The 23405-nt window shown below is 40.4% G+C and overlaps 1 protein-coding gene across 2 annotated transcripts in view; it reads left to right on the top strand.

Annotated features, from left to right (window-relative positions):
* Ttc29 (tetratricopeptide repeat domain 29) overlaps positions 1-23405 on the top strand; it is a 478601-nt gene that overhangs the window by 306628 nt on the left and 148568 nt on the right. The window contains exon 8 of one of the 2 annotated variants that reach the window (XM_070022169.1): positions 15999-16136. The gene's annotated coding sequence lies outside the window, so the exon portion shown is untranslated. Of the gene's footprint in view, positions 1-15998; positions 16137-20507; positions 20525-23405 lie in introns of those variants that run through there. The other variant, XM_070022170.1, reaches the window with a different exon arrangement.

Below are 23405 nucleotides of genomic sequence, written 5' to 3'. Positions count from 1 at the left end.
TTTTTCTATACTTTAATGTTTATTGCTTTTATTGACCCATTAAGCTTTTCTTTAAATATTTTATTGCTACTTCTAATAAATCAGCAGATACAAAATTTTACAAAAAAAGTTTGTGAGAAATCGGAAAAGGTGCTTTGGTTACCTTAAAATTGTCTGCATGTTTATGACATGCCTTTATGTATTTCTAGACAGAGGACCAATCATTTGAGGGAAAGAAACCAGCAGTGATGATGAGGCATAGAGCTTGAAAGCAGCCTCTTAAAAAGCTTCTGCTTTGAAACCCAAAGGCTAATACCATACATTAGATGGTTTTTATTTTTCCTAAATAAGGGTCTTAGCTCCATACAAGTTCCTCTGGTTCTCTGTTTATCCTTGTCTGAGATTGGAAAGTCTGAATTCTTCCTGGCATTTTAGCATTTGGAGGTATGATCGGTGATTGCAGATACCAGGGATATTATCTGAGAGAGGAATCAGCCAAAAGACTAGATGAAAACGTCAGAAGTATAAGCCCAGGGGATTCTTAAAAATAAAAGAGCATATAAATATACTTAAATTCCAGGATATTGCAACTTTATTTTTCCCACTCAGATGCCAGTGTCTATAATAGTGTACCTCTCCCTGGAGGAGGTATAAAAAGAACACCACAGGCCTCTATTTAAAAGAAATGAACTAAAATGTTTGGGTGCTGCTTTGGTATGAATCTACTACATGGCTTTTGTTTTGATTGGTTTTGTTTTTGCACATGCTAAGCAGGCATTTGACCATTAAGCGACATCCCTACCCTTATTACTGCTTTGGATTTAGTTAACAGCTAGCCATCCAAAGATAAATGCCTTGAGGATGTGCTGTAGATTAGAATCCTCTGTAGATAGCAAATTTTACTACTGAATTCTCCTTTCCTTCCTACCAGGACATAGTCCTTTCCTTCCTACCAGGACATAGTTTCTATCATCATCTTCTACAGTTCTCACTTCCATTTTACTTCATAAGACATACAAGCATGCAAAAGCAGAACAAAAGTTGGTGACAGGCTCCCCCTCTAATAGTATCTGATATACAGATAAAACAATAGCTAGCGTATTGTAGGTGCTCTGAAATAGCTTTTGTGCCATACATATTGGGTTTCACTTCTTGGTGCCAATCAGATAGTGGCCCATCTGAGTTCGTTTTAAAAGAGGTCTCTTTGTGAATCTCAGTTAAGATTCATGAAAATGACCCCAGTAGTCCAACTGCTTCCACTCTGAATTTTTACTGATGGTTAAACCTATGTGGTTGGTTCATAAAATGGTTTGTTATATGTGACTTTTGGTGGCTATTTTCCAAATCTGCAGATAGCAAAGTAGAGAGCAAATGTGTTAGAAAAGCTCCGAGTCAGAATTAAGCCTGAGATTTCCAGATCCCTACTTTATCCATAAAGCCTGCTTTCATCAGTCATTGCTTTAAAAACATCTTTTCCTCTTTTGCTTAAACTGTCACAAAATACTATTTAACATGAAGGTTAATATTAAGTTTTGTTTCCTTTAAATTGAAATCGTTTCGCAGTACCATAGCCTACCATCTCATAATAGAGTTGCCTCCTAGTTAAGTATTGCAAGTGGAGATGAACACACCATGCTTTGCTTGGATACTTTTCCTTATCTGGTACTGCAACAAATGCCTGCACTCATCACAGATTTGATTTTCTGAGCTTGGATTATGTTTGCTCACAGCAAACACCAACAATGGGTGCACTCAAGCCTATATGGAAAGCACTGCAGAGGCCAGCAGCTGTTCTGTGGAATGGGCTAATTACGCATAATGAGTGTCTAATTTGAGAACAACACAAAGCACATTTTGTCTAACCAGGAAAGAAATTGATGTGACATGACTGATGTCTCTCTTCTGAATTTGTTGATTGACCTTACTGAGCACAAAGATGAAGAGTGGCATGCAAATGTCACTCTGTTCTCTGGACTCAGGAAGCAAAGAAGAGAGTCATTTTTGCTTTGGGAAGAACTTACAAGCCATGCATTCTGCTACAGTTTAAGGTACTAAATTGAGAGGCTATGTGTTGGCACTGAAGGCAAATTGTGCCTTTGTAAGCATACCTGAAGAGCACAAGGGTATGCGGTGATTTCATCATGTTGACAAATTCCAAGAATTAGCTACAAATACCTCCTCTAATTATGTCTCGCATTTATGAAGTGTTCTGGTTGAAATACATCTGATAAAATTAATAGTTGAAGCCTGACTAACTGTATTATAATTACTGGCAGTACCGCTGCTCTTTTAAGCTTGATGAACTATTTCAAAGAAGCAGCATCTATCTGGACTTGGCTTTCACCATCTAGTGTAGACAATAGTAGTCCATAGACCACTTTGAAATTCATACAGGACAGCCCGTAATATGTTGGTTTTTGTAAGACCAGAAACATTTCCATCTGGCTGAGAGTTTTACCCAGAATGTCTACTCAGCTTCAGTCAGGCATATACTTGGCAGTTAAAATATGTACTTTGGATGAACTAAGGGATGGGTAGACATGAAACAATTATGATCGCCTAATTATTTTGAATGCCAACAATGGCATACACAGACAATTAGATGGGAAATTTCCAATTTTTTTCTACTTTTCTGATTATTTTTATCTTCTATGGAACACATAGCATGCCAACAATGGTGAGATGAGATCCTTAGAGCGTTGTATTCTCCTTGCTGATGTGCAATCACCAGATAAATAAACATATACTTTAGAATCACACAAAATTAGTATCTCAAGATGCTTAAATTCTTGCCTCCTTGCCTTTAAAAAACTCACCTTGAAGCTGGAAATGTAACTTAGTGATAGGAGTGTTTGACTAATACACATGATGCAACTGGGTTCAGTCCCCAAGAAAGAAAATGAAAACTCAAAATCTTGTTTTAAGATGCATTCTACTGGTAAACTGCTCTATTGAATGGTACCTCATTTATACAACTACTTAAAGATAATTAAAAGAAAATGTCCCCGCAATGGAATCTCAGAGAAAATAAGGAAAGTATCAATGGAACATAAAAATACAAACAAAACCCCAAAACAAAACAAAACAAAAAAACCCCACACAACCTTAAAGAGTTTTATTAGATTAAAAAAAAAGGAACAGAACTCCCTCACATTACAATTGCATATCAGAAAATAGCCTTCTCTTACCTTTAGAGCTGTACAGAAATAATTACTAGATTCAGATTGAGAATATGAGTGGAAGAATTCTTAATAACACATTAAAATATTAACCTTCTCTTTTAAGTTCACTGTAACCTGTGAATTATGCATTATTCTGCTGTCTTCACTTACAACCCTGTTAGGCCTCTCATCTGCTTATTTGATCTCGTCTCTTTACAAAACATATAAACTGGCGTATCATCCCGATTAAACAGAGGCACAGAGACATAAATTACTAATAGTAAGGACAGAAATGGTTACTTCCAGGATGGCGCCATTCGACTCAGTGGGCTGTACAAGCACATTTGATCGGCGTGAGCCGGCCTCTCCTCTTGACAGGCTAATTGTAAGGGGGAGAGGTGAACTGAGGGGGCGGGACCTCACAGATGGTGGCAGGGTGGGAGACAGGTGTTGGAATAGACTCAACTTCCTACTTAGTCTGTCCAACTCAATGATTCTCAGTATGTTTTTTTTTTTCTTGCCCCACAAGTTCCATTTTAACTCACTTTGGTTTTGCAGATGGCTAATGAATAAACAGATAAAAATGACAGCAAAATGTGTTGAAATATTCAACATTACATAGACAGGGGCCGGTAGAGCCTCTAGAGATGTAATTGTTTACACGGTGTCCTTTTGTGATGAGAGGCCCCCAGTGTTTAGTCATCAGTGAGAATGAATTCTAAAAGCTACAAGCAGGAGTGGCTGCCAGGGGAGATCGCAAAGTCATAAGAATTATATCTGATGGCCTCGTTAGATTTGACCCCACCATTGTCTCAGGAGGACAAAGTGTGTGTACTCAGTCAGCTAGGTCAACATCGCTCTGGCAATGACAAAACAGGTGACACTGATCAAGATGCAATGTTTGCACAAACCAAAACACCTTTGCACAACGATCTAAAGATAATTTTAAAAATAACTTTAAAGCCTTGCACTGGTGGCTCACGCCCGTAATCCTAGCTATTCAGGAGGCTGAGATCTGAGGATTGAGGTTTAATGCCTTCCCAGGGAGGAAAGTCTGTGAGACTAATTCAAGTTATTAAATGGTGATGAATTATAATTGAAGCTGTATTACTTCTACTTCCTTGATGGGGTGTTTTCTATACATTGTACCTTGAGAGAAACTGATTGTGGGTAAAGAATATGATTATTACTATAATTTAAAAAGATTAAATGAAGCTCCTAGGCTAGCATAACTTAAGCTTCAAGAACTCTAATTGGACAGATAAAAATGACAGCAAAATGTGTTGAAATATTCAACATTACATACATAAAGATACATTACATGTCTTTTATTTAGACCTCCAATCTCTCCTTACCTAGGAAGGAGCAATGGCTCCTCCCTATTTCAGCTAACTTTAACTTAACCCCCACTTGCCTGATAAGCTGTCTCAGATACCTGTAGAATATTCTCAATATTTTCTTATTGTGTGATTTTGCCTTCTCTCTGCTCTCCCATCTCTGTCTCTGACTCTGACTCTCTGTCTCTCTGTGTTTTTCTCACTGCAGTCTTGCTATTTCTGTCTCCTCCCTCCCTCCCTCCCTTTCCCTCTCCCCCTCTCTCTTCTCTCCCCCTTCCCTTCTCTCTCTCTCTCTCTCTCTCTCTCTCTCTCTCCCCCTCTCTCTCCCCCCTCTTTCTCACTTTCTCTCTCTCCCCCCCCCTCTCCTCTCTCTCTCCCCACTCTCTCTCTCTGGCTTCTTCTCATTTCTCTTCTGCTATTCCACACTACTCTGATTTCTTGTCCTCATCTCCTGTTCTTTGCTCTTCTTTTTTTTTCTCTCTCTCCTTACTGTTGTTTTCTCTGAAGAAACACTGCTACTTTTCAGCCAAGAGGTAAATGCCCAGGAATTCTGTGTCACTAATGAGGTCAGAAGAAGTTTCTTGGATGTCCAGAGAGCATGGCTGTATGTGATAGAACAAGGCTTCATCAAGGCTCAGTCTTTTTTCTGAAAGATCACCTTTGGTGCTTGAGGTCTCCTACTAAAGCTCCCATTTTACATGCAGGTGTTCATTATTAGATAGGAGGCAAATATTAGCGCACTTGTAATATTCCAATATCCTCACAGGCAGAGCATGTTGTGAAGTAATCACACAGTCATTTAGATCTATGGACACAGACTTTTAGATCTGGAGGGACATTAGAACAATGTGAATAGCATGCTGTTTTGAAAGAGTAATTAGCTATCACCTATCAGGAAGATGCCTTATGGCAATGAAATGAAGGGCATCTCATTTTCATGAGACAAAGTCACAGAGACAACTTGAAGTAAAGAGAGAATGGTCCGTCCATCCTTGAGGCCTACGGGGAAATGTGCGGGAATAGGCCACCAGCAAAGAGCGTAAGTGATGTGTACTTGTGATCTGGCCATGTAGGGATGCTTTGCTGTGTCTGTCAGCCTGGACATCTGAGATTATGCCCTGCCACTCATTCATGAGCTTCAGTAGCCAAATCCCAAAGTCACAGATGGAGGGAGGTAAAGCCACCATGTCATTCATCATGCATGCATTCACTCATTCTGCACATTTTGTCAGGGAAGGTGGTATGCCATAGAATCACCATCCCCTTTGGAATCCGGGATCCTGGATCCATGCATTGCCTAGCTCTGGAATGTGGATAGCACTCTGTTACCTGCTACTCTGCTCACAGTGGTTTGTTTCTCTCTGGATGGAAGTAATGGTTGATGAGGTACTGGGCCTCATGCTCCCTTTCAGAATGGAATGGAGGAATGTGCAGCAGACCTTACAATTGGCTCTTAGATCTGGATACTCTTAGAGTTGTTGGGCTCCAGCCTGAGTCCTTCAGAGGCCTCTTGTGAAGCTCAAGGCCCTGAGATGCTCTACCTTTGAGTTCCTTCCTTCCTGCAGGCTGCAGAGCTCAACTTAAAAGTCCTGCCAGTATGAGGTTCCTGCAGATGTCTCTTGCATTCAGTCTTCAGTTTCTTTTCTGTCTATTGCTAAACAAGGTCAGTTGTTCCATATTATCTAAAACCTCATTCTTGGACTCTGATTTTCCAGTCCTAAATTAGGAAGAACTTCATCTGCATCCATTTCCCACTTTCAGAGATACTAACACTAACACAACATATGCAGCCTGACCAGAGATGTCCCAGCTGAACTGTAGCCTTCCAGTCCAGTCACTTCCAGAGGAAGTGAAGACCAGCAGACATGGCCTCTCTGAACCCTTTTAATCCCAACTCTCTACCTCCACCATGTTTTGTACGTTGCCACATTGAATTCTCACCACATTCTTGTGGAATAGGGCGAAGGCTATGAATTTTGTCACTTGGCACTGTGAATTTTGCCTCAGGATAGCTGATGAGGTTGGAACCAGTTAGATCACCTCATGGATAAGGGCATTCAGATATTTGCCCAAAGTCGGCCCTAGGCAGTCTCCCTTTTATACAGAGAATACTGTGCACTTTGCATCCCTTGGTGTAATGCCATGCTCATTGTTAAGGACTTATCACTGTCTGTCTCAGCTCTTTGGCTGTTGTGTTCACTAGTACTGGGTGTAGTTTGCTCTCTTACTTTGCAGTGGGTTGTGCAGATACGTAAGGATCTCTCCACAGGTCTATACCCATGTATGAATCACCAAGGCAGGCAAACTACCACCTTCCCAAACCTGTGGCTTCTGACCTATTACCCATAGACAATGTGGACCTCACTACATAGCCTCAGACATTTAAGTAGATCTTCCTTGGTTTCTCCATCCAGTCAGCTTCCTCCTCTGCACTGCTGCTGGCACCCTTTTTGTCTTATAAAACAAACGCCCCACACACACAGAAAATAGCATTTTGTTGTTTATTGTGAAAGGCCTTTATTTATTACCAGGTATAGTGTTATATCATGTGTCTACATGCTTATCACATCTGTTCATATTATAACTGCCTTCCATATACAAATAGGACTTTTCCAATGGTTAGGACCATGTTTTCAATTTTTTCCTTCCAAGAACATAATATTAGGCTAAATCCCTACAAAATGCTTTGCGAATACCAATTTGATATGCTGTTGATTAGAATAATCACAAAAGAAGAAAACTGGCACAAACAATGCAATAATGAGCTCAGCATTTTGGTATGTTTAATAATGCCTAACATTTTTTTACACCAGTAAATATTTGTGTTACAGAATGCCAATGAGAAGTCAAGATTTAATCAAGTGGCAAAGACTTTTTATCTTCCAAAGCTATCTCAAAAGAGATGCATCTTTATAGTTGATAAGTAAGTGGTGATAAAGGAAACAGACTCACCTGGCTTCTAATGACTTGGGGGGGAAGAGTCTTAATAGCATCTTAGGGCTTCTGAGTAATAATCTCCACACATTAATTATTAGATGGTCGTAACATTTTCTGAAGTATCTTTGGATTCCTCTATCATCCACTTACTACAAATAAATTGATTCCAGAAGCCATGCAATTTTTAAAACAAATCATTTGATTTCATTTTGGAGACAGTTGTTTAATAATAAAAAGAAAATGTTAGCACTTTTTTTTGGAAGGGTAGCATTTCAGTTTAATGAAGCTCTTTGCAACATTCATGTAATAAAATAGTTAAAAAAAAAAAAAAACTCCAGTCTCATACTCCATCCAAGAAGAACACAGTGTGTTTTGCTGTCTTCTTTTAGAGAAATGAGGCATTTTTCTGATTATAAGTAACCCATATTTTGTCTTCTTTATTAGTATGGGTTTTTTGCAATTAAAAAATATATTGCATGGTAAAGTTAAGTTCACAAAACACCCACTTAAAAGACACCAAAGATTGTCACTGGCCATGGCATCTGCCCTTCCGTGATGTGAACTGGATCACAATTAGATATTGAAGTAGACAACATTCACAGGGAAAGTTTTCATTTCTTTGCTCTATTTTCAAACACCTCCCCCCCCCCCACACACAGAAACTTGTTTATTTCAGCCAAGAATCTCCCGCCTTCTCCCAAAGACACCAGCCTTTCTCCCAAAGACACCAGCCTTTCGGAAGCTTTATTTAAATGCCTCTGCCAAATGAAAGGCTCCTTTCATGCCATTTCAAGCCCTGAAGTACCAAAAGGGTAAATAACTTGAAGTATCATTTTTGACTGACTTGGCTTTGAACCAGGCACAGCCTGCGTAAACAGCTGCTCAGCTGCAAGCTGCCCTCCTGCCTCCTTACACACACCCCTCCCGTCCGTCCTGCTAATGCAGGTAACCGTGATAAACACCCTAATTCCCCCTATTAATGAGCTAGAGCCCACAGAAAAGGACAAAAACCCATAACTTTTCCACAAACTTAGTTAAATGTCAAGGTTTTTAAAGGCCTAGTTAGCAAGTATATTAGATGAGATATGTCAGCTTCCCAATTTACGACTCTGACTTGTCTCTTGTGATTCCTTATAGCCTCTAGCCATTCTCCTCTTACCTGAGGCGTTCTCTGGCAAAAACCTGATGCTTCCAGTCATTCAGCATTCTTGTGTTTCTTCAAAAATAATTGGACAGGCACCTTTCCATAAACAATCATCATTAGTTATATGCAGTACACAGATAAGAATACCACACAAATACATTTCAATGGAATGTCTTGAGCCACATGATAATAATTTGGCCTGCGTCTTACAGATGTGATTGACAGAGAGTTAATGCACTTAGCACTTTTCCAGGAGGCTCTGAGAATGAGCTCCTTGATGCTCAGAAAGTCCTGCTCCCAGAAAAGTGACATAGACATTGACCATTGAGTTTGTTGCTATTCAATAGCCGGTTCCGTTTCCAGACTCTATGATTAAAGTCATTATAGGAACTGTCAGCAGAGGGGGAGAAATAGAAGCTGTCACAAGAAGCAACTGTCTGAAATGCTAAAGATTTCCATAATGTTTAACAGTTTTAAAGCAGAGAATTTGGACTTAATGAAATAATCGAAATTAGAAAGCTTCAAGTTTCAAAAACCTTTAGATTGATTACCCCCCACAACTCCCTTGGGTTTGGGGGGGATTTTTGTTGTTGTTGTTGTTTTGTTTCATTTGTTCTGTTTTTAAAGAAAAATACATAAACCTTTAAAACTTCTAAAAATAAAGCCCAAACACCTTCGTACTAATAGCTATGAACAAGTTCACAAAATCAGTTTTTGTAATGAACAAATTTTGAGTGAATAAATGTTGAATTTAATCTCTTTCAACAGTTTTTTTTTCTTAAAAGCACAAATATTCTGTAGAAAAGACAGGAAATGGAAGTTGAAACAGTAAAAGGAAAGTATGTTAAGTATTTTAGTAATTGTCTTTATATTCAAAAATCCATGCTAACTAAAATGTTCAACATAGTATTTCAGTTCCAATGAGAGCTTGGACACATTTGTAAGTTGCTACTAGATTTGATTTTAATTTTGTCCTTATTAAAATGAAAATGTGTCTCTCATATATATATATATGGACATATAGACTATGAAATGATTTATAAGGGAAACAGCTTTTAAAATTCATTAATTTTAAAAATTAGATTTTGAGTAAATCTACCTTGGGTTTCTTAGCATTGTTGGATGGTTGATAAGTTATCTGTGCTCATGACACCGTGTCCTTAAAGTCTCTGAAACTGTCACAAACCAAAGGAGCCACTGAGAACATCACGCTCCAATGTAATGTGGCGCCCAGATTGAGTTATTAGATCAGAAAGGAAACACAAGAAGAAAACAAGGGAAATTCAGAGGAAGTCTCAAATCCAGTTCGCCTAAATTGGATCCTTAATTGTGACAGTTGCAGCAACGGTGCTTCAGTAACCAGAGTGGCCACCAGACACTAAGACGCGTTTTATTGTTTAAAGCTGAAATGCATGTCGAACTGGGCTCCCTCTATTTTGTCAGTTAAATTTGGCCACCCTCAGCTTGAGAATGGTATACAGCATGATCTGGGTTACAGGAGTCCTCACTAGTACCCAGGCCACTTTTCCTGAAATGGAAAATTATTCTGAAATGAAAAATGCATTTACACTTAAGCCATTCGGAGAAATAGAGACCACAAAGTGGATTTTACTTTAATATTTTAGTTGGAGCATTTTTCTGTCCCTCCCCCCCCCAAAAGATTAATCTCTGATAACAGTTTTTTTCCCAAATATGTAAATAAATGCACTCTATTGAAAAATATATGCTTTAACCTTATTTGCCCAGGAGAGGAGGCCACAATGCAATAAAACAGTAATATTCTATTTATTTTTCTCTTCACCTGCTTGGGCAGGGTTTTGGCATTAAGAATATCGTGTTTGATATTTTCTGCATTAAAAACCTCTTTAGGCTTTGGTTGCGTTTTACTTCCAGTCAGAAAGATCAGAAAAAGCTCAAGTCACACAGAGAGAAACTTTATCCACTGAACGAGACATGATCCATTCCACCAGACTGCAAATCAAAGAGTATCTCTTAGGCTGCTTAAAAATTCATTTTAAAATCTGATCCTGATTGTACTTTTATGGTAATTTCATACCATCAATCACCCTTTTACCTTTAGTCTCTGGGTCCACAGCTCTCCCAATAGATCTCATTCACTCCACCTCATTATAATTCTTTAGGTGAGAAAACAGGATAAGAAATCTTAACAGAAAATGAGAGAAAGATGTAAATTTCTTGAGAAAAGTCAGGTTCACTAAGAAACAGAACTAATGATATGCGCTTCTGATCTTTTTCTTTTCTTTTTTTTTATAATTAAAATATGTGAGGACACATGCACCTCACTCCCCCTCAAAAAAAAAAAAAAAGAAAACTCTTCCATCAAATAATATAAGAGTAATCTGTGTTCACTCTTGATTGTGTACATCACAGTTTTTTGTTTTGTTTTAGCTATCAGGCCTCTGCCGATTCTGCCATTTGAAGTGAAATAGAGAAATACTTGTGAAACTTTGAGAACTTTTCTCTCATTGTGTGATGGCTGCTGCTTCTCCCCGAGGTCCCCTCCCCTCGGACTGTCTTTTCAGTCAGTGGAATTACTGGAGTGGAACCACATACACGGCTGGAGGCCCTGCAAAGCAGGCCCCTCGCTCCGTCTCAGACGTTCATGTAGAGTTATGGGAAATCAATAATACAACTTTGGCTATTATTCTCCATTTGGCAATGTATACATGCCTGCTCCCACTAACAATTAATCACCAGGAGGGAATAATGTGTGGCTGTGTCAGCCAGAAAGTGCTCGTGGCAAGCGAAATGACTTCTAACATGCAGTTTCAGTCAAGCATTCATTCAGCCCTTTTCCGCATGATTCCGTTTTACTCACAGTAAATGTTATATTTTTGTTTCATTGATTTGAATGCTGACTCCAGTGTTGAGCATATTTCTTAGAACATCGAGAAATGTGGCAGATAATAGACCCCAGCATCACAGTCAGCTCAGCTCGTTGCATTTAGATTGGAATAAAAAATAAAAGAGAAAAAGAAAAGGAAAAAGACAGAACTGAAATGGCCATTAAGCACGATGGGAAGGATTGGCTTTCTCTGAAATCCCAAGTCCAGCTGCACTATCACTTTCCAACGTCTTTAACAAAATGTTGCCATAAACCACAGAATGCCAATAATAGCAATCATCTCTCCAAAATGGGTTGTTACCAGCAGTTAGTGACCGGCTTCTTAGTTAATGGCCTGAGGGGAAAAGGCTTGAAGAAAGCTGTATCCACTATTTCCTCTCAGGCAATTTAACGGGGTGCATTAAACTGCATTTTCATTGGGATTTCAAATGTTTGTGCTCTGACAAGGCACTCATAGGAAGGTCTTTTGATTAAATCTCCATTTCCTCAGTCTTAGGAAGTTAGCCCAAAATAAGCCACACATCTGGGGTGGGAAAAGGATCCTTTAAAGTCTCTTAATTAGCACCTTAAGATAGATAGATAGATAGATAGATAGGTAGATAGATAGATAGATAGATAGATAGATAGATAGATAGATAGATAGATAGATAGATAGATAGATAGATAGATAGATATAGATATAGATATATAGATATATATCATATATGCACAGACAATCACACAGAGCTGCTTTGCTTGTGGTTTTGTGCTCTGTGCCGTTGATAAACTAGAAGTTGATCCCGGATTTAGTCATTTGTGTCCACGTGGAAACGATAGCCTTCTGCTTACCACCATCTTCCCGACCTCCCAGGGTGAGTGAGGATCAAAGTAGATTGGATTGATGAGACCAAAAACTAAGCAGCACTCTCTCCCATACCACAAAACAGGGGACTCTAGCCAGCCCTGCTCCTTCATCTTGAGTAACTGCATGTGCTTTCACAGAGCCAACTGGTTAATTCTCCCATGTGCCTAGAAGGTTTTATATATATATATATATATATATATATATATATATATATATATATATATATATGGGGTGAGAGTAGAAATGGGGATGTGGCCCAGGAAATAAGCTTTTGACAATTTGCTTACAGCAAATTTGAACCCACTCAAATTTATATTGAACATGCAGGCTTAAGGGATTTTTAGGGCTTAAAAAATACCAACTCCACTTCTTTTGGAAATGTAAACAGAATTTTTTTTAAATCAGAAGTCACGAAACATCCGAGTATTGGAGGATAGCCTCTGTTTAGAAATAAATTATAGCTAGCATGCAAATGAACCTAGGCCTATAGATCTGAGACTTTGAAGGGATGACCAGAGTTTTTTAAATTCATAGATGGAAAAAAATTAGTAGTTCATACTGGGATACACTTCCCCATACTGCTCATATTGGCACCAGGGTATACTTATAAGGGTAGGAATGACTGACAAATTGTTTTTAGGTGAAAATCTTATACTCTATCATTGAAACAGTCATTATTGTGTCATAATAATAATCGTAATATTTTAATGATTGTGAAGAACTCTAGTTTGTTTCCTGTACCCCCTTTTTGACATATTGTTTTCTCTGATTGTACCTAAAAATAATTTATTCTCCTGATTCAACTCATAATTTACTTATGTTACTAGCATACTAAATGAAACATGCCCCCCAAATACTTTTCTTGCTTTAATGCATTGATCTTCTTTAAATCTTTCAGATTGAAATGAAAATATCCTGACACTATTCATATAACAATCATAAATCATTCAAAAAACAGAATAGGTTGCATAGAGTTATTCAGTTTGTTCACTTCCTGGCCAGTTGGTTTTAAGTTAAACACTTCAAGTAGTCTGTTACAAGCATTAACCCAACTGTAAGCAAAGGCAAACATAATGGACATTACAAAGAAAATGGCAAGTGTCAGGCACAGATCGTATTAATTAAATCTAGTGGTATCCAAGATTACAAGTACTTTGACGTGTGTGCAGAGAGGAGGAGGGTCTAAAGCATGCTGTCTCTCCGTGTATGTGTGTATGTGTGTGGATATATATGTCTAAGCTATAGGTTATATAATTATAATCCATATCATATTTTTTGTGTGAAAAAATTCAAAGAATGTAAATGAATCCTCACAAAGTAAGTTTTTTAAGTTGAAATCACATTTTGAGGAACATGAAATACACACTTGAAATCAGAAGTTTTTGTTTTCCAGTAACCACTGCTCATGCTGGGTGCAGTCTCTGGCTCCACTGAAGGAAGGATTGTAGGAAAGCAAGATTTGTCATCTCAGTGGCCAATGAAGAGTTTGGAGTGAGATGAAGGCCCGCCCCAGCTAAGAAATCCTCCCCCAAGGAAACAGGCTTGAGATGTGGCCCAGGAGGAGGGTGCAAACCCAACTTACCTCAGTTCTGCTCCCTACCCCCACTCCAAAATGGCATCTTCAGGATGTTTGACATTCCTGCAATAGACACCAAGCTGCTTTTCCTGGGTGCATGTTGGACTGGGAGTGAAGGCCATGGAAGAACAGAACACATATGGGCCTGAAGCAGAAGGGAGGGAACGATGGAGAGTGTAGGTAGCGACATCCTGAAGAGAGACTGAGGACACAGAAAACAAGTTGGCAGCGCCTGCAGGGCTTTTCCCTATGATGAGCCATCTTGCATGTCCGTTAGTTCTCAGACATGTTATGCAGATATACAGTAGATAAGGAGAACTGATTTCCTCCAAAGAAGGATAAAGCAAAGTTTCATGATGAGTATGGAAATGCAAACCTGTCCCCTTCCTCTGGCTCTCAAAACCTCTGCTGCCCTGGTACCTGCTCAACTTTTTATTCTTTTGTATCTTATCTACTGTGCCCCTGTTGCACTTGGCTTCTTCCTATTCTTTGTGCCAAAGTGTTTCCAACTCAGCCATGGTCTGTCTGCACAGAGGCCCACAGACTTCCTATCATGAAGGTTCCAGTGAATGCTCTCCCTGAAAAGACTTGCTCTGATCCCACCATTCTCATCACTAGTACTCATCACCTCCTGCTCTTTTTTGTTTGTTTGTTGTTTATAATGCTCTAAGGATGGGACTCAAGGCCTTGCACGTGTTAAGTATATACTCTTGCACTGAATTAATTGTTTTCCTCTCCTGCATCATCAGAGCTTGTTCAAGTATGCATTCTAAGAACCAGCAAGGTCTGACATTGAATACAAGATGACCCAAAAATGGAACAAGCAAATGAGAAGTTTGGCTTGGCTTGAGGGGGATCCTTGCCTGAGAATCTTGATGAAGAATGGATTTTTCATTATATGGATTCCTCTGTCCTAGGTCCCAGTGCCCAAATAATATAATAATGTAAAGGAAATATCAGCTAAGCAAGGATAATGTCTACTACTGTGTTAGAATGAATCCGAGTGGCTTCATGAGTAGTATTCTTTACATCCTATTTAGAATCCCTGTCAGAGGAATTATCTGAACTACACTTGTTTTTTTTTTTGTCAGTCATGGGGCTTGAACTCTGGGCCTTGGCTCTGTCCCTCAGCTCTTCAGATAAAGGCGAGCACTCTACCGCTTGGCCATAGCACCACTTCCAGTTTTCTGGTCATTTATTGGAGATAAGAGTCTCACAGAATTTCCTGTCCAGGCTGGCTTTGAACTGTGATCCTCAGATCTCAACCTCCTGAGAAGCTAGGATAACAGGTGTGAGCCACCCATGCCCGGGTACTTGAGGGTTTTTTTGTTTCTTTTTTAAGACTTTCTAAAATATATTTTATGTAGTTGTGTACCTCCTCCCCCTTTCAAGTACCTGTGTTAAATTTTTGTTGAGCTTTGCCTTTGCCTTTTTAAGGAATTACACCATTTAAGTTTTCCCTTGAATCTACTGTATTTTCAGTTAACCTACGTATATACACTTGCATACCGCCCCAAATACTGGCTTCTAAGTGTATAAGCTCAGCCGAACTCCCACGTCTCCTCCGTTTCTCTGGACCTGACTTACTTCCTCACCTGTGGGGTTGAAGGCATCATTCTTCCCATCCAGCCAGGGTGGGTCTTTGCCTATCAAGTTTATAAAATAGTTGACAAATGAAAACTGGCTGCTTTTGGAGGCAGCGCAGTGTTTCGGTGGGAATTTGCAATGGCTGGAATGGAATCCATCCACCCACAGTGGTTGGGAAGCCTGCTTTCAAACTCACCCAGCACCAACGGAGCTTAATATGGTTGTTACAGGGAGTCTGTGCGCTGTGATGGCAATGTGTCAGGCCTAACTGGGACCTTCTGAGAGCTAAGAGGACATGCAGTTCCAGCAGGAAGATGTTAATCCAGTCACAAACACTGCAGTCACAGGAAAACTTCCCCTCAGCTCTCCCTCCCTCCCTTCCTTCCTTAGCTATTCAAGAGAAGTGATCGATGCATGCAAAACTTATAAAAATTTAAACTATTTGGGTGCTTTTGGAAATGTGTTACAGAGTGCCACTAAACAAACAAAAAATTCCTCCATGAAAATGAGATACTTAATAAGTCTAGCTTACCTCTCTCTCTCCCTCCCCCGTCCTGTTCTGGGTAGGTCCAGCCAGTGAGCAAGCCACCTGGATTTAAAGGAATGACATTTGCAGGTGATTCAAATTCCAACCAGGCTCATCCAGTGACTGGGTCCTGCAGGATTTGCATCTCTCTACATCATTACCTAAAACTTCCATTCTAGGTAAGTGTTTCTGAAACAATACGTGGAAAGCAATATGAAGGGATCTGGAGGCAGAGAAAGAGGACATTGTCCATGTAGATATGATTGATTCTGGCATTATTTATGAGCCATGCTTACATCCAACATTTGTGCTTTACTGGGGCTGGGGGTGGCAACATGGGACATGGTGCCTCTTCAGGTCCAGGTCACGACATGGAGCTAGGTGTGGTGACCTTTCATTTCACTTTGCTTATTGGAGAATGATCAACAGGAAAAGCAACCAGCACCAAGATGCACAGAAATAGTTTTTTTGCCCCGCCCTCTGATGTAGCATAATATGGCCTACCCCACAGAGAAGCTCTCTCCAGCAATTTAGGAAACGAAGCAACAGACCTCAGAGCTTTGTACTTTATGATGCTTCTCCTTTTTATTTAGAAAGCTGCCCAACAGACGTGCCTAGGCTTCACTGGGTACCAGATTGGCTGGGGGACGTTTGATGAGATTATTAAATATTCCTTGTCTTAGCCTGATTTGCTCTCACATTTGCTAATCACTTTTTATATATGTGCCAAATATTAGTGTTTATGGACATTCACTCACTTGGTTTTCATAAGAAAACAGAGAGGCAGGAGAGGCAAGAGTCCCCATTTTGAGGCAAGGAGGAACATAAGGTCACCGCTTGAATGTTGTAACACAAAGGATTTGAGCAAAACTGGGAGAAAAATGCATCATATTTTTGTAGATTTAACTAGTACAGGGCGAGGCTACTTAGAAGAGGCAATGAAAAGAAGAAGGGGGAAGAAAGGTGGAGATGGAGGAAAGGAGGAGAAGGACAAAGAGAAGAGGAGGATAAGGAAGGGAGGATAAAGAAGGAAAGAGAAGGAGGAAGAAGGAAAGGAGGAAGATGACAGGAGGAGGAGGAAGGGAAGAGAAGGAGAAAGAGCGGGTAGAGATGGAAGGAGAAGCAAGAGAGGAAAAGGAGGAAAGGAAGAGGAGGAGGCAGAAGAGAAGAGAGAAAGGAAAAGAGGAAGAGAAAGGATAAGAAGGAAGAAGAGAGGCAGATGAGGAAAAGAGGAGGAAGAAAGGAGGGAGCAGAGAAGGGCATTCTAGACTGAAACAAGACCTCTAGCTCTAGACAGGAGCACTTAAAATTTGTTTGAAAGAATCAGGAGCCTTGAAATCCTGCCTTGCCTTCTGCTACCTACAGTAAAATGAGACTCTGGTAAACCACACCCGCCGTGCCCGCACACCATGCATCCTGTTAGCTGTTGACACTGTGTCTGTGTTGAGTTGTGCAAACCTCCAGTCCCAAGGGAGCAGGCAGGAAGTGGCAGCACGGCCCCTGGGTATCCCCTGCATCTGGGAGCCACTGCATTGGTGACCCTGGAGACTGAGTAGCGTGCTGTGTCCTGCTAGGATGCCCCCAGAAGCAATTCTTTGTTTGTCCAGATTTCTTCCAGATCAGCTCCAAAGATCTATCTGCTTGTGTTTTAATCACCCATGTTTTATTTACGGCATCTTGCTGAGACCAGGCGGTACAGAAAGGGACTTGTGTTCTGTGGCAGGTTCTCCTTTCAAGCCCTGGTGCTCAAAGAGAATTGACTGCAGGGTGTCAGGTGACCTTTCACTGAGGCTTAGCAAGAAAGGAGGGCATGGTGATCAGAAAATGGTTTTACTGCATGTCACACACCAAGCCACACAAAAAAACGCCACGCATCCTTACCACAGCTTCAAAATCTGAATCATCCATATCTACAAAAGAAATTTAAGAACATGCATGGGCACAATTTGATTTTTGTCCCCTGTTCTACTTCCTTCCTGAAAAGAAAAAACTTACTCAGAAGTTGCAAACCATGTTTTTCACTTCTGCCATATTCGGCTCAGTAGGAGATGATGTCAGCCAGAGATAGTAACTCCTGCTTGTGTGCATGTGAAAGTGGCCTCGTTACCTGCCATGCCAGCACTAAACTTATTTGAGAAGAGAAGGAAAAAAGGATCTCGGCATGAAGCTCAGTCTGACTCTAGGATGCCCCATGAACTGTGTTTAAAAATTCAGCAGAAAATGTCCTCGTTGCATACATGAGGTTCATTTTTATAAATGCCTAAGGCTTTAAATTTTAGGAGCCCTTTTCATGATTGTGTTCCCAGGGAGTCTATAAAAGCAAGAAAAGATGCTACTATAGGTGGCATTGTTTGCGAAGATGGGTCCCCGGGTATAGAACTCCACGGAGCTGCCTACCATCCCTGCTGGATTTCGCACAGATAATGAAGTGTTTCTAACATTGCCTTGCAATACTGACTTCTGAAACCAGTGAAGCAGTATGTTAGTCAGATTTTGTTACTATAACAAAACACCCACTAAATCAGCTTAAAGAGAGGAAAAAATTATTTTGGTTTAGCATTTCCGAGCATGACTGATTGGCCCCAGCGTCTTCAGGCCTGTCGCAGCATAGTGCTACATGGTAGGGTGGATTGTGGTAAGGAAGATGCTTAACAAGGCAGCCAGAAAGAAAGCAGAGACGGGGAGAGGCAGGGGTTGCTCTCTCTCCTTCAAGAGCATGCCTCCAATGACCTAACTTCCTCCCCGCTAGGAAGGTTCCACCAATGCCTGATTGTACCATGAGCTAAGGACCAACCAAGCCTTTAATACGTAGACCTTTAGGGAAATTCATGGTCCAACTATAGCAACCAGCCACTGGCAAAATAAAGGACACTATAAAATAGTTTCAGACAGTGAAAAGGCCAGCTCAACAAGTATAGTAAACCACCATCCACAGCCCATGTTGCCCAGAGTTACCCTGGTTGTTTTTTTTACCATATACAAACCATGCAACCCAGCTAAGAGCTGGGCCGTGACAGGGAAGATTCTGGCATGCTGCCCACATGTCCCCATCATCAGTGTGGTCGCCTATCTTTCAGACTTGCTCTTCAGATTCATCTCAGGCATCTCTGCTTTTGTTCATGAGCTTGAAGCACATGCATATTACCTCCCTCTAAAAGACAGGCCAGGGAGACTTACCTCTTTGTTAAGTATAGGGAAGCCTATGTTCTCCACAAAATGGTGGACGGGATTGGACTCGTGGCACTATGAGAGGCATGGTCTCGTGTTCAAGTGGTCCCAAAGGACTGACACCTGGGCCCTTTGGAATTAGAGGACTGTTGGGTCCACATCAGGGTGTTCAGCAGCATCACTGGCTTCTATCTGTGACACCCCCAATTCATGGCCACCAAAAATGTCTTGAGACATTTCTAGAGCCCTAGTCAAGGACACTGAGTTGAGAAATGACTGGAAACCAGAGTTGGAGAAGAAAGTCAGCATCAGAATCAGACAGATTCCTTACCCTGGCATGCTATTTATTCTTAACTTAGTAGTCACTGGTTACTTGGGGCTAGGGAATCAGATCATTGCTATTATAGTTCATGGACAGTAATTTGACAGAGTGCACACTTTTATGAAAATGTGTGTGTTTACATTTTCATATACCATAGTGGTTTTGGTGGATTCGTTTTCTCAAATACAAAGCAGGCCAACCACGGCTTTGCAATGAGGATCAAGTGAAATGATTCACTTAAGAATTGCAGCAGGTCCGGTCCGCCTGTGGACCCATTGCAACAATGAGATGTACAAGACAGTTATGTCGAAAAACGAACTTTACCACATTTGGGGGGTGGGGGGCGGATGGGCAGGCAGGGATAGTAAAGGAGGAGGCAACAATGCTTGATAAGAAATGTACTCATTATCTTGCTCATGTAATTGTAATCCCTCTGTACGGTATTTTCACAATAAAAAAACTTAAAAAAAAAAGAATTGCAGCGGTGACCTGTTTTAAGTGACAAATAAAATTCCTAATCGGAATCAATATCACATCATTTGTACCAAAACTTAAGTTTCCAGGACAACCAAAACATTCATCCCCTGGGAGATTGTTGCTCCCATTGCTCCCTCAATCTGAGAGTCAGAGCTAATGAAATCATCTTTCAACCCCCAACTGGAGACAATGTTCAAGAGAGAACTAAAGCTGATTTTTAAAACATCTCAAATATGTATCGGAATGCCCCAGAAGCCATGGAAAGACAGACGGAAGGAAGACGGCAGCCTGAAACTCCTCTGCAGGGCAGCTTTGAATGGGTTGCCTTTCCACGGTGTAATTGCTCACAAGCCACAGGTGCCAAGCCGCAGGAGTAGATGATAGCCCGATTCTTGTGGAGAGAAATGACAATTCTCTACCCATCATTCATCCCCAGGTGCGCCTGTCATCTCCCATAGCATGGAACGAGTTACCTTTTTATTAGTGGCTTTGCGAATAGTTTCACAGTGAAGTTGCAGCAGCGACCCTATCTGCAAAACTCTGTGTAAATGAGACTATGCCAGTGGAAAGCATGGGAGACACCTGCCAGCAAGATGAAAGGTGTGTATTTGAGCTCTCCAGCGCTACGACTAGGCGTTGCTTCCTCCCTGCCTCTAACACAGGGGCGTTGCGGGGACATTCCAGGTCCAAACCCTAGCATGAGTAATAGGATCTTTTGCTGGTCCAACTGGTAGTGTCCAATATTATGTCCACTAGTATATAAAGTCATCTGATCAGATATAAACATCAAGACCTGACAAAATAGTGAGGGAGAATTTTGTCTCGTCCACTTCTAACCACCAGTGCAGTCAAGTGGTGTGTTTTCCATCTAAAGCTTGTCCTTGTTTTATTCCAATCCTTGATCTCTAAGAATAATAAACACTGGATACATTTTTTTTGTACCAGCCTGGGGCTTGAACTCAGGGCCCAGGCATTGTCCCTCAACTGTTTTTGCTCAAGGCTAACACTCTACCATTCAAGTACAGCTCTACTTCCAGCTTTTTGGTGGGTAATTGGAGTTCAGAGTCTCACCAGCTTTCCTGCCTGGGCTGGCTTCCAACTGCAATCCTCAGATCCCAACCTCCTGAGTACTGAGATTACAGGTGTGAGCACCTGTAATGATTTTTTTTCAATGAAAATAAAAGATAGTGACCTGTTGTTTTTAAAGGTAGAGAGCAGAATAGGATCAGACATAGATTAAGAAATTTTGATATCTGTTCTACAGTTTAAGTTCTATTTAGACCATGTTAATCTAGAAGGACAAAATTCTAATTGTCACTGTCATATTCCCAAGAAATCTTTATCATGACCAGGGTGGTAAATTATACTTAAGTAATCCACTCTGCCCAACTTTTCAAGTCTGAAGTTTATGCAGCATGTTGTACCTAATGTGGCTCCCAAGAGTTATTTTCAAAAAGACCAAATCTTGCTGGGCGCCAGTGGCTCTCAACTGTAATCCTAGATACCCAGGAGGATGAGATCTGAGAATGGTGGTTTGAAGCCAGGCCAGGCAGGAAAGCCTGCGAGACTCTTTACCTCTAAATAAACATCAAAACAGCTTGGACGAAAGTTCAGGGACAGTGTCTGGGTCCTGAGTTCAAGCCCCAGGACCAGTGCAATAAATAAATAAATAAATAAATAATACCAGATCTTTATTAAAGATTGCACTTAATGTAACAGCTGCCACTATATTAACTAGCCTGCAAAAGCCATAGTTCTTGAACTAAAAATAAAGAAAACAACTCTCAAATTGAAGGATTAGTTTTCTTTTTGCCTAGAAAAAATTGTGAGATGAATGGAAAATAGAAATAAACATAATAAATTGCCATCTATCTATAAAAGCTCTCACTTTTTCTCTCTCATTTCCTTCTTACTCCTGGCTTTATTGCACTCAGTTTTGATGAAGCATAGTCAATGTTTGTTTGTTTTTTACAAAAAGACACACACACCCAAAAAGGTTAAATTCCTGCACATACATACTGTAGCTCAGTTGTCTTAAAGAAACTTTTTCAGTCTCTATCGCTGATTTGCTGAGTGCTTTCCTGCCCTTAATTTTGTAAAAATGTGCCTACACAAAGTAAATAGCTTCCCTAAAAGCAAGGTCATTTTTAATTTTGTTGGTTGTGGGGCTTGAACTTTGGGCCTGGGCACTGTCCCTCAGCTCTTCAGCTAAAAGCAAGCACTCTACCACTTGAGCCAAAGCACCACTTCCAATTTTCTGAGTGGTTTATTGCAAGTAAGAGTCTCATGGACATTCCTGCCCAGGCTGGCTTTGAACCGTGATCTTCAGATCTCAGCCTCCTGAGTAGATAGGATTACAGGCGTGAGCCACTGATGCCAGGCCAAGATTTTTTCTCTTTTTTTCGTTAAATAAGAGTATTTTTTCATTGAAGTAATAAAGTGAAAATTTTAGATATATTGAAAGGTGGCATGTCTTTGGCAGAAGTTGAGATGTATTGTGGGGACAATGAGTCAAGCATCTGCAACACTGTTCTGGCCTGTATGTATGCAGCCTGAGCATCCTGTGTTTCCTCAAGGATGGTCTCCTTGGAAGCATCTTCCGGTGGATACCAGAGGTCTTAGATAGAGGAGCTGAAGCACAGAAAGGTTAGTAACTTCACCATGGTCTTATGGAGTTAGCATGAGAGCTGAGGTCTCCTTATAGAAACTCTGTAGTCATCAGCGTAGCACACAGTGTGGAGCCCTGTGTATTTTATGCTCATAGAAACATAGATGGAAATTAGTAATCGAGTTCAGCTGGCACACATGTGTATAACATAATACGATCAAAACAATATGGTTACTGGGTCTCACATCTATAATCGTAGCTACTCAGAGGCACAGATCAGAAAGAACACAGTCAAAGACCAGTCCTGACAAAAACTGCACAAGACTCACATCTCAAAATATGAGTGTATGCTGTAGCACAACAGTCAACCCCGCTATGTGAGAAGCATAAATAGGAGAATCATGGTCCAGGTCTGTCCGTGCATAAGTGCAAGACTCCTCCCAAAATGCTTGATAGGAAATGTACTCATTACCTTGCTCATGTAACTGTAATGCCTCTGTACAGTATTTTTACAATTAAAAAATATAAAAAAAGAAAGAACCAGCAAATAAGGTGTGTGTGTCACTAAGCTTCCCTGCTTAGTAAGTGGAAGATCTCAAGTTCAAACCCAAGTACTGCCAAAAATAAATGCAAATTGAATTTTAAATATAGGATAAGTCAGAAATTAGTTTTTTGTAAATATTTTTCTTAAGTATTTGTTAGTTGGGCTTATGATATCAAGCATCCATGAGTTCAGTGCACCTTGCAATGGATGATTTAATCCCCTAAAAAGCAAAAACAAAGCAAAACCCCAAAAACAAAACCAAACAAAAAAAATCACATCTGATGCTTCCATATGCCTTTTACACTGAGGGTGAGCAGAACTGGTGATAT

Source organism: Dipodomys merriami, unplaced genomic scaffold (genome assembly GCF_024711535.1).
Source record: "Dipodomys merriami isolate MVZ:Mamm:240054 unplaced genomic scaffold, mDipMer1.0.p SCAF_15, whole genome shotgun sequence".
NCBI lineage: Eukaryota > Metazoa > Chordata > Mammalia > Rodentia > Heteromyidae > Dipodomys > Dipodomys merriami.
Note: the sequence above shows the minus strand (reverse complement) of the source record. Positions and strands in the feature narration are given on the sequence as shown.